Source organism: Drosophila hydei, unplaced genomic scaffold (genome assembly GCF_003285905.1).
Source record: "Drosophila hydei strain 15085-1641.00,03,60 unplaced genomic scaffold, DhydRS2 tig00000364-arrow-arrow-pilon, whole genome shotgun sequence".
Classification (NCBI taxonomy): domain Eukaryota; kingdom Metazoa; phylum Arthropoda; class Insecta; order Diptera; family Drosophilidae; genus Drosophila; species Drosophila hydei.
This window is the reverse complement of record NW_022045718.1, coordinates 404,354-417,250: the sequence shown is the minus strand read 5'-3', so window position 1 is coordinate 417,250 and position 12,897 is coordinate 404,354. Positions and strand designations below refer to the sequence as shown.

Genomic DNA, 12,897 nt, shown 5'->3' with positions numbered 1-12,897 from the left:
ATAGTTACAATAAATAAAACAATAGTTAAGCTTAAATAGTTAGTTGAATATTGATTAAAAGACAATTTAATAAATTTGAGCAACTTGAGGCCCCATTTACTTTAAGGCGCTTACTGAAACATAGTTCCGCTGTTAAGCTTGCATTTCAAACAACAATAAAGAACAGATAAATCACCCAATAACCCACCCAAGAAACAACAACTCATCAAAACAATGCACACAATGGAGAGACCAACCCAAAAAAGCGCACGACAACAACAATTAGCCAGCAACACACAAGCGAAACAGCAGCCACGTGACGTAATAGGCAGCAAACAGGCGCAGCAAACAACAACAAAAACAGTAGCAGCGCAGCAGCAGCAGCAAACATGCAAAAGCAGCAAAATGAAAAAGAAACGAACAAGAAAAGAACACGTCGCGTCGCGTCGCGTCTACGTCAGCGTCAGCGTCAGACAAACAAATTACACACAATTTCAAATTGTAACAAGATCAATACATTGAGATAAGCAGAGCGCAACCAGGCATCGACAGAGTCAGTGTGTTTGAGTGAAACAGCAACAATGCAGCTGCTCGGCTAAACTATGCGAATACAAACTAAAACGTACGAAAAAATCACGTAAAACGGCAAAGACACTAAACAAAGTGCAGCATAAAATCCTGACACATTACATTTACAGTTGTGTAAGGACTCGCAGCGTGCAGCATAAAAGCGTCACTAACACTACGCCCCTCCTGCGCCAACGACCTACCTTACAACAAAACAAGACTCAAGCATACCATATATACACACATTTGTCTATATATATATATATACATATAGCAGCAAGAGCAGCAGACGCTGGCAGCGACGCAAGCAGCGCGCGTAGGCTCCGCTACTACGTCAACAATGAAACGTATGGCATTGGAACACAACGTCGACCCATTGCCATTTGTTTGTGTTTGTTTTGCTCCAATTAGCAAGATAGCCAACTGTGTGAGAGCAACTGCAATTTTTACGCTCTCACTCTCTCGTATACTCGACGCTCTCAACACGCCTTGTGGCGCTGTCGCTTGCGTCATTTTGTGTTTGCAAACACAAAAGAAATTAGTAAGCATTGCAACTTTTGCTTTTGGCCTGTGCTAGGGCATTCAGCGGTGAAAGCTTTTCATCAACACTTGGGAATCCAAACAGCTGCTTGTCGCTTTGTCGCCGTGTCGTGTAGCTCGCATGCCGTTGTTTGGCTGTTTGTGTGTGTGTTTCATTGTCAGCCGCCCCATTCATGACAACGCCGCCAACGCCGACGTTGCTGTCAAAACGCCGGTTGGGATAGGGTTCCAAACTTCCCCAAACCAACAATTTTGTTATAAGAGAAAGAGAGAGAGAGGGAGCGAGTAAGTAGAGAGGTGACACAACGTTGACAACAATCTACAGTTATTTTTACGTATTTCTTTTAATTATTATAGCTTGTTGCCTTTTTCTGTCTTTATGTTAATGCAAATTTTCAGCTTGATTTGGTCACACTATCTGCCTCGCTCTCTCTCTCTCTCTCTCTAGCAACATGTCTGCGTAGCATATTTGAAATGCTTAGAATCTTTTTTATGTCTTTGTTTTCGTAATCATTTTAACTGAATTAAGTCATCAGTTTAGCTTTTATTTTTATGAATGTGACAAAAGGAGTTTTTTTTTGCTGTCTGGAAATTGCGCATCGGGCAAGAATATTTGTATATATGTCTTGACAGCGAGAGTGGGGGAGTATGACCGCCAAAAATAATTTCAAGGAACAAATGTCCTTTTCCCCCTACCCCGTCAAACATTACGTATGTACTTTGAACACGAAATGGAAATTTCCTTATGCGATATTCGAGTACTTGTTGTTGGAACAAAACGGAAATAGTGGGTCACGTTCCTAGGGTTGCAACTGTTCGCAAACATTAAGCGGAAATGAAGATATTTCAGCATATTCGTAGCATGAGTTGTGCGTGCGTCCATCGAATGGGGCAACTGAAGGTCGAACTGAGATGTGAAGCAGCTCCGAGGGGCGCTTCTCAGTTAACAGTTTTTTGAAAACACTTTAAAACACCTACCAACCTCAAATTGCTATTGAAAACGCTCAATTCTAACCTCTATCAGCTAAACCAATTATATTTGGTTTCTACTAAACAAATCAGACCCTCTGCTGACTTTTTGTTTGATAACCTTATCACGACATTTTTAATCAACGCGAGCTCAGCTCATGAAATTGTTTTATAATTTGACGTTTTTTCTTTCGGTTTTTTTTATAGTCTAGCACAAACATCTTGTTCTGATGTGTTTTGTTTTCGATTACTGTTTTTATTGGCAAACACATCAAAAGACAATAAATAGATCAAACTAATTAAAAAACACTTAGAAAACCCATTTGCAGCCAGCACAATCAGTGCATAAATCTCTCAATATGAAGACGTTTTCAAAATGAATTTCTCAAGATTTATGCGCGAGCTTTTCAATTAAGTCGAACGCGCTATAGACAAATAGTTCGACACAACAAATTATATATGTATATATATATTATTCACACCCAGTAATTACCAGAAAAAAAATATTTAAAAAATTCTAGAAAACTACAAAAGGAAAAGAATGAGATGAAACTTTATGGCCCGAAAACATGATCCAAGGCATTTGGTTTTATCGTATCATATGCGCACACATGGTTTAAAAGGTTTCAAAAAACAAATCCCAGTTTTATGTGCGGGATTAGTTTTACACACACACACACACACGCACACATAGTTTTTTGAGTTGGTAGCGAAATGCTCCATAAAACTGTCAAGATTTTTGAAGTGAGAACATGAAAACTTGAGAGCCCGTCGCGCATTATCACAACTTTAATGAGCTCCACTAGCGAAAAGTAAGAAACAACAACAAGAGAACAGAATCAGAAACTGAAACAGAAACAAAAACAACAACAGAAATGGTAGAAGAGGAAGCAGCATTGGCTAAAAAAGTTGTTTCTTTTCAACACGTTGTGCTGGCTCTGGCTAGCTGCTTGGGCTCTCTTTGGCTGGGGCGAAACGAACGAAAAATGCTAACGAAACGAAAATGCAAAATGTCAATGTCCTCCACTGTACAGTTCAGCGCCACAATTGCGTCGCAGTTTTCGTAGCAGCGCCAAGAAACGTTCTTGTTCGCGTTCGCGCGGAACGTTGTGGCAAATGAAACACGCGCGCGACCGCTTGGCTCGCCAAAGCGTACGTAATAAAAAAAAAAAACGTAAGCAAAAGGCGTCGCGTGGAGTGAGTAAACCGATTGGAGTTGCTGTAGATATGTGTCAGTGTGTGTGTGTTAGTGAGAGCGGACCACTGGCAATGGCTGTTCTTGTGAGTAAGTGCAAGTGCGTATGTGTGTGTGCGTAGTTCTTATACTACGTATAGTTAAAAAGTTTCTTGAGATCCCCAACAAATGCCATAAATCCACAGCAAATACAAATAATGTCGTTTGGCATTGCGGTTGCTCTGCTTGTTGCTGTTGTTGTTCCCTTAGTGGCTTCTGCATTGGACGAGCAAGTTTTTTAATAAGCGCCATTGTGGCTAACAGCAAAGAGCGCAAAAGAAAGGAGTCAAATATATGACTTCTCGTTGCCAATAATTTAATGAAAAACGGAAATGCCATATTAGATTTATCGTTTGATAACAAGCCATGGACAACAAAAAATATGGGTAGCTGTTAACTACGTATTAACAAATTGGTAACAAATGTTGCCCAACTAGTTCCTAAGCGTGTTCTCAAAATGTGACTGAAATAACTGTAAGGAATGCGGCATACACACATGTATGTATAAGTGTATGCATGTATGTCAGACGTATCAAACTGTCAAACTGTCATACACAATTATCTTAACTTAACTATTTTGCCAAGAGTAGTAAGAAGAGAGAGAGAGAGACGGGGGAATTGCAGATTATATATGTACGTTAAAAACACGAATGACATTTTAAAAATAATTGTTTATATTGTATTTAATATATTTTTAAATATTTATGTAATATATATATTAAATATTTTATTCTTATCAAAAGCTATATGTTTCTATTAGAAATTTCATGAACTTTAATAATATATTTTATATGCATTTATATTATTTAAATTATTATTATTATTTATTATATACTAAAATTCTTTTAAATAGAAATTCGAACAAATTTTATAATAAATTGTACACAAAAACTAATTTTAGGCAATTAAAATATTACAAAAAAGAAAAGAAAATATATTTAAAATAAATTTTACATAAACAATTATTATTCATTTATTAAAAAATTAAAAATAATTAAAAATTACCTACACAAATATTTCAAACAAGTTCCCAAAAATCTGCTTTTTATTATTTACAAATTTATTTAAAAAAAAAAATTGTAAACCGTGAAAATATATTCATAAACCTAATTTATTTAAGTTTTTTTATTATTTAAATTTATTTTTACACTCTCTCTCCTCTGGCTGTCCTTTCTCTATTTTGTTCGCAGTTTTTATATATTATGGAATATTTCTTGTTCAACTTACGCTAATTTTTCTAACGAGCTTCAAATCAATTGCATAGAATACATACCTGCAAAGAGAGTAAAGAAAATATATGAATTAAATGCAAGTTTTGTAAAACAATAAAAACATCATTAAAATCAAATATAAATTTCTCAGAGCGCATAGAAAAGGAAACCTATGAAAAAAAAGCTAAAAAGAAAAAAGAAAAATGGCAAAGAAAATATAAAAAGCGAAACTCTCGGAACAAAGCACAAAGAGAAACCAACAAATGGCCAGACCAAGATTGTTGTTGTTGTTGTTATATGACATTGTAATTGTTGTTGTTGATGTTTTGGTCTCTTGTCAGCTCTACACGTGTAATCAAACACAATAAGCCATAAAAAATTATCATAAAGCGAGGCGCTGCATAAAAAGCTAATAGAAATAACATGAACAGAGGGAGAGAGAGTGGGAGGAGGGGTGTAAACAGGGCCCAAGGCATGGAAAATTGTAAAATTTATATATATATATATATATATAGATATAGAAATATAATGTGACAATGAGTGAAATGGCAAAAAGCAAGGGCAGCAGCAGCAGCAGCAGTAGCAACAAAAGCACAAGGCAAAAGGTGAGACCCAAAAATCCTTTGGCACACACAGACGAGGACGAGACGGAGCAGGATCAAGAGCGGGAGCAGGCGACGGCGACGGCAATGGCAAGTGGCATAAATTAAGGCTCCGGATCAACATGTTGTATACGAAACCAATACACAGCAGCGACAACAACATCGATAACAAAATCTACAAGTGTTGACACAGCGCACAGTGGGCCAAGCTACAGCTAACACTTGAGCAAAAGCAAAATTTTGTTCGCTACAAATTGTGGCGTATACTTAGGCATTTTAATGTCGAATAAATATTTACTATTAATAATATAAAATATTTAGTAATCAATTAATAAATAAGACAAAGTTGTTTAATAGTTAAGCGTTTCTATAGAGTATTATAGAGGGGAAATTTATGGCGAGCAAAAGAGAGAGTGAGAGGGGGTAGAGACAGAGAGGGAGAGTGAGAGTGAGAGACACAGACAAACAGAATAAAAAGTGCAACAGACCAAGCACAGAGAAGCAGGACCCAGAAAGAGAATATATATAATGAAGAGAAGTATTAGAAGAAAGTTAGGACTTCGACCCTCAAACTTAGTTACACGAGGATGTCAATCTTATAAAATCATATAAAATATTTTAAAGATATTTTTTAAATATTTATGCATTTAAGTTAATGTTATTCAAATACTTTTATAATGCTTCTAAATATTTATAAATTTATTTACCATATTTTCAACGTGAATATAGTAATATTATATAAAACATATATATAAAAGTAACATTTTCAATTTCATACTTTCAGATAATAATATTAATACTGTTTTATAATAACTTAATTATTATTTATTTCTATAAACTATTCTAGCAACTAAAACAATTTAATGCTTTTACCTTTAAGCTATCAAAATTTCAATTTTTCAATATTTTTTCTTTGCCATTTCAATTCGCATTTTTTCTTGTCCCTTGTCCCACTGTGCGAACTGCGTGGGCACTGTGGCTGTGTCAATTTGATGATGTCCTTGCTTTGGCTTCGCACTCGCCGCACTTGTTTGTCCCGCAATGTTGCCATGAGATCGTGCACCATCCCGCCCCGCCCCGTTTGGCCCCTCGCTTAGGCGTCTGTCAACAACAAGTGGAGGAGACAGGCGCCTCGTAGTTAGCATATTTTACAGTGCGTGCCATTTCCAGCGAAACATGATGTTTTGCTAATGCGACAGATTTACACGCCGCTTTCCATTTGATTTGCTAGTTTATTTGCAGGCGATTTTCACCGCTTCCAGTACCCACGATAAGTCTGTGGAAAATTTTCCACAGGGGCGCCCAAGAGACCAAGCTGAACTCGAGTAATTATTAAAGTTTTCGCCAGGATTCGGCCACACCCCAGAAAAGAAAAGGAAGGAATAAAGGGAAATTTGTCTGGCAGGCAAAACTTCGCAGCAGAAGTTTCGCGGAATCAAGCAAACCATAATTAGTGGCTAGCTATACAAAGACATTACAGACATATGGTCGAGCTATATACCTAGCTATTATATGTTATATATATATTTGTATGATTGCGTGTGGGTGGTGCAGGTGGTGGTCAGTTCTTGTAGCTAAACAAGGAAAACCCAAAACGTACCCCAACAAAGAGCCACGATAGGACATAGAGCAACAAAGACTTGATTGCAAAAAGTGAGTTGAGTAAGCAAATGCGTTGTAATATATAAGCTATAAAACTGAATCATCAGAGAATGCATAGCTTTCACGCGTAAATAATTGGAAACGGAGAAATAAAACAAAAAAAGGTGTTGCGATAAAGGCAATGCAGGAATTATTAATAAATTTATTATAGAAAATTAAAAATATAATGATAATAGTAAAAAAAAACAATATTTGTATAATAATATTTTTATAATAAAAATGTATTATACAAAATTATAATAAATTAAAAAATAAAATATTAAAAATAGTATAATAATAATTAATATATAAAAATATAAAATAAGAAATAAATCATTTATATGATTTTTTAAGAAAATGAGTTAAAAAAAAATAATTTTGACTTTTCATATTTTCTGTACAAACATTAATTGCAAATGTATTTTAAATATAATTAAATTTTCATATATCAATTTTATATATCAAAAAGAAATTTATCAGAAGTATTTCTATAAATTTTTTATATTTTTTTATTTATATAAAATTGTAATAAGCAAAATTTTCAATGCTAAATGTTTTTTATTCTAACATTCTCTTAAATATTATTTCTATATATTTTTTTTATATTTTTCTTAATTATATATAATTTATTTATAAATTATATTTAAGAGCATATTAAAATAAGAAAAAACATAAGTTTATTATTTTATAATTTCTGAATCAGCCTCAAATTAAATTAATATTTAAATAGAAGTTTATTTCAGTTTCGCTACGATTTAAAATATTTTGTAATTAATAGAAAAAAATGGAAATTTGCATGCAAATAACGAACAATTTGCCGCATATTTTGTATAATTAAAAGTATATATATTTTGCATTTGGTTTCCTTTATTGTTGCTGTTGTTGGGGAAAAGCTTTTATGGGAGATTCCGCCTGGAGGGGCATTCAACTTGCTTGCGCGTCATGGCGTAATCCGAGAACTTGCACATATATTATAAATTATTTGGAAAAATGTTATGGTTCTGACGTCACAGAAGCAAATTAGTGACACCTAAAAAAACAGTTCATTGTCTCTGCTGTGCAGTTTATTGCACTTAATTAACAACAACAGAAAATAACATGAAATATAAATACAAAATGCAAGCGCTTTGCTTTGGTTGACAACACCTACCACTACTTCAGCTACAGCTGCAGATACAGATGCAGATAATGAATTATTAGCGAGAGGGCAAAAGTATCTGCCGGATATTAGCGAAAAACAAACAAGCAAAGCGACAACATGTGTCGCGTCATGGAGATACGCGCACAGGAGCCACTCGCTATGGACGGACAACTATCCGAGTTCGCAAGAACTCATCAGCAGAGGGGTGTGAGTGTGTAGGTGGAAGGGGTGCCTAAGGGGCGTGTCTGTAGCTCTCTTGTGAATCACAGCGCCCGCTGTTGCTGCTGCTCCTCTGACTACTGCTGCTGGCAGTGCTTCACTCTTTCATTTGTTTTGCTGCTCTTAATGTTGCATGGCAAATTTAATTTCTAAATTGCAGCTGTTGTCGTCATCATCAGCAACGAGAGCAGCAGCAGTGGCAGCGGCAGCCACGTCTCTGCTCATTTCGTTTGGCGTCTGTCGTAATCTTTCCAATAGAATCATAAATCATATAAAAAGCCATTTCATCAAAAAAATGCTGTCAGGAGAGGGAACCAAAAGACGTGCGAAAAGATGGAGCACAAATGTCTCCCGATTCGCAGCAATTTCTACAAACAATTTATGTGTCTAACAATGTTTATTGAATTCTAGAATGATTGCAATTTAGTAATCAAAATACATAAGGAATCTATGGCTGATCAATTATCATATTAAAGAAGTGTGAACATTTTTGGAAAAATAGTTTAAAAATATTATAAAGTTCTTTCTATTATAAAGTTCTTTCTGAGTCGAAAATGATTTTTGATAATTTTACATTTTAATAAGTAACTAAAGATGTTCAAGAATTACACTTTATACTATATATTTCATATTAAAAATTATAAATATATTTATTTAGATATATATTTAAAGTTTTCAAAATATATATTTATATTTTAAAATAAATTAATATTAAAAAATATATTTAGTCTTAAAATTATAAATTTCAAACTGTGAATATACATTTATTTTTAAAAAATATAAATATATATTTATATTTAGAAATATATTTTTAATTTTAAAAACATTATAAATATTTTAAAATTGAATTAATTTTAGACATGAAAATTTCTTTACTTTAGATTTGAATAATTTGTGTATCAAATTGAATTTCTTTTTCTTGAATGTTCAATATATATTTACAACAACATTTATTGGCTATATATATATATATGTATAGATCTATATGCAGTTTTTGGCTTTCAATTTCTTACACCATTTCAAGCAAAATAAGAAATTAAATACCCAGGCGAACAAAGAAAGTAAATTAACTGACTCAGACTGGCTGCTAGCAATGCACATGCATGCGAATGTATCTTACAGATACAAGATACATATATGTTATATCTGTATCTGCTTCAGTCATATGGCGAACTACCAATTACACACATAAGCAGACAGGACTGCACCTATGCTTTATGGCTGGCCCGAATTGCATGTTTAATTGCAATAAAAACAAGCACGACCAAGACCACGCCCACGCCCACTTGGGTGCTCACCCCTCCACCCAAAGAAAAGCGCTGAAGGCAAACAGCAACACACACACTAGACAAAGAGAGTCGGAGGCGAGGCAGGCGAACCATTTTCATTAAATTTTCGCACAAAACTGAAAGATACAAAGCAGCTGCAGCACAGTGCAACAGTGCGTCGTTTGCAGCGAGGAAAATTGAAAATGAAAATGGCAGCAGGCGAAAAAAAACAAAAACATTACGTACGTATACACAGTGGACTGGGGGGCGATGAGGCAAGCAAATGTACAAAAGTTGGGCAGCTGGACTGGAGCTGGCGAATGCGACTGTAACGGAGACCACATGCCGTTTAATAATAATAATATCAACAAGAGGAACCAGAGGAAGTTGCAGAGGAGGAAGCACAAGCAATTTGGCAATGCTGGCCACGCCCAGCGTGCACAGTAAGTGCAGCCTGCATGACTAGCAGATATGCTGCAACAACTCAATCAGACAATACGAATTCTGGCTTATGATTGCCATTGAATGTGCCGAAGCAAGAAATATATTTATATATATATATAAATATATATATAGTCGTGTATCAAATTCTACAGCTCTATAAGTTGTTATACCTGAGCTGAAAAAGTTCTTAGGCTTAGCTGCTTAAGAAAGTTGATTTAATTGCATTTAATTTAATTTTATTGTTATTTTATTATTTAATCTATTTAACATTAATAGTTTCTTTAAATTATTACCAAAGTTTCTAAAACTGTTAATATTTTAAATTTACATATTTTCTTTCATTAGTCTTTTTTTTTTTAATTATTTTTTACTTTTTATTTTGATTGTTTATTTTTTGTTTTTAAATTGTTTTATATCTATTTTTTTAAATAAATAATAATAATAATAATAATTATAATAATTTAAATAAATAATTAAATACATGTTTTATTTTAATATTTGCATTTTTTTTTTTTAATTTTCATTCAGTTTTTTTCCTAGTTTTGTTTAATTGATTTTTATTTAATTTAAAATGTTTTAAAAAAATTTTCAAATGTTTTTAAATTATCTTTGAGATATTCTTAATTTTTTTAAGTTATTGAAAGCTTTTCGTTTAAAAAAATTGTTTGCTCAAACACCCAAGTTTTAATTATCAGAAACTCAAGCATTTAAAATAATTTTTTATTTTAATTTGGAAAGCCGCCTAATACTATAACTATATCAAATACAAATCTATAATTAAATATTCTTCATTTTCCTTTCATTCATTTTAATTACAGGGTATACAAACCATACACAGCATTGAGCGGTGCATAAGCTACAGCTTGGTACATGACATGCTAAAGGCCAATAAATAATCCGCCCAGTTTAATGCAGTTTTAATGAGGCAAAGCTCTTAAATAAAAACTGAAAAGCCAAAAGCAAAAAACGAACTTACAAGAGATACGCTTAATATTTTTTTGCTATAGCGGAAATTGCAGCAATTAACATAAATGGCAAAGGAACAAAAACAAAAGAACAAAAAATTAGACAAAAACTATAAAAAACAAATTAAAACAATTATAAAATATGGTTAAACTGCAATTAACAATTTTTTTCAGCTTTTTTTCTTTTACATTATTTTAAATTAAAAAAGAAGGCTCAATTATTTTTTATGTTTTAATTTTAATTATTGAGGCCTTAAAATTGTATGTGAATCATGTGCGCTTCAATCGATTGATTGGTTTAGTTCTGATGCCATTGACCATCGATCGATCGTTGGCTTGCGGTTTCATTTAGTAAGGTCGTGTTAATTACTGATCATTCTGGGTAATAGAACTTTACGAGGGTTTGTTTTGAAAAGAAGTGTTAGCAATAGAGGGAATGAAAAGTATTTAATGAAGTAATGAGGTATCTTATGATTATAATTAGCTCTCGCTAAATCAGGCTTAGATCATCTATAAAACTTTACAACAGACTGGTTACTAATAGAAATATTTTGAAATTTTATATGGTAGATGAGTTAATAAAAAATATGAATATGTAAATAATATATAAAAAAAATATATATTTATTTTTAAATATATAAAAGCAATATGAATACAAAATATAAACTATGAAAAATATATATCTGTATAAAATATAAAATAAGTATACACATAAAATAAAAATATAAAAAGGCATAGAGTAACTGTTTTTAATAATTAAGATTTGTGAATTATTTGTTAAGAATAATAAATCAATTTGACGTATATATATATTTATTTTCCACCATGTGTGGCAATTGCATTTATTCAAAAAGAACATATATTATATTCGGAAAAAAGGAAATAAATAAAACTAATACTTAAAATGTGCAGCACGAGCATGAGCCATAATTTAGCATTGTTTTTGCCTTTACATTTTGACAGAAAAGACACAAAATGAATTATTGAAATATACATTTAGCTGATGGGCCGATGGGGCAGATGGGGCATAACGAGATGTCTGTCAGAGCATTGGGAAGGATGGCAAATATTTATTTAATAATAATTTATGGAGCTGTAAAAAGTCATTGTTGCAGTTGTTAGTTTAATTGATGGCCTGTTGCTAATTGTCAGTGAAACGCTTTGCATAATTAAGCCAACAAACGGCGCGATAAAATCGCAATATGCAAAACCAATTATATAGGTGAAAGTTAAGTTACAATCATATGAATCAAGCTGTGCCTATTTTATGTATTGTTAATGCCAGACGGTTTATTATTACTATTATTATCATTGTATGTATATATATATATATACATAATGAAATTTTGCGAAAATATTCTTAACAGAACTCAAGCTGAAGCTGATGCATAGCGAAAAGTCTGGAGACGGCAGCTGATGAGACATGAAACGAAACGACAGATGAGTTGATGGACCAGACACACACTCCTTATATACACAACTATATATACAGATAACATATATATACATATATGCATATGTGCTTATGTATATACGACTGGCATGCATCATTGTGCCAGATATTTCTTAGCTTTTATTACGCATGGACCCCAGACAAAAGCAAGCGAGAAGTCGAGTTCTGTAAAGAATGTGCAGCAGCAGCGGGAGCAGCCGCAGCAGCATACAACAGTGCGAGCATGACCTACCCCAAGGCAAAAATTATTATTTTATTTTTTTCTTTCTTTTTTTATACTTTATACGATTTTTATTTTTTTTTATTGTTGGTCGCTTGGCTGGCACAAGGCATATTTGCCGTTGGTGTTATTACATACACCGAAATGAAGCAGTAAAATTATATACGCATGCTGAATCCTCTGCTTTTGTGCCCCTCGCTGCCTGCATTGTTTCAAACTGCAAAGGCAATAAATGAGTAATATGGCATTAAGACAAAGTTTGCCTGCACACTGCCCGCACAGGCCGCAGGCCATTGATTATGTTTGCAATGCACTCAAATTCTACGTATGGCTATAACAGGCATTCTAGCCACATTTCTGTGGCTGTAACGAAACCTAAACTATGGCCGGATCTGGCTAGAAATATGTGAAAGATTTCTTTATAACTTTAACTGGTATAAAACA

At 33.3% G+C, this 12,897-nt stretch overlaps 1 long non-coding RNA gene across 2 annotated transcripts in view; it reads right to left on the bottom strand.

The window, feature by feature from the left end:
* Positions 1–12,897, bottom strand: part of LOC111593165 — a 102,430-nt gene that overhangs the window by 35,973 nt on the left and 53,560 nt on the right. The gene's annotated exons all lie outside the window — the stretch shown is intronic.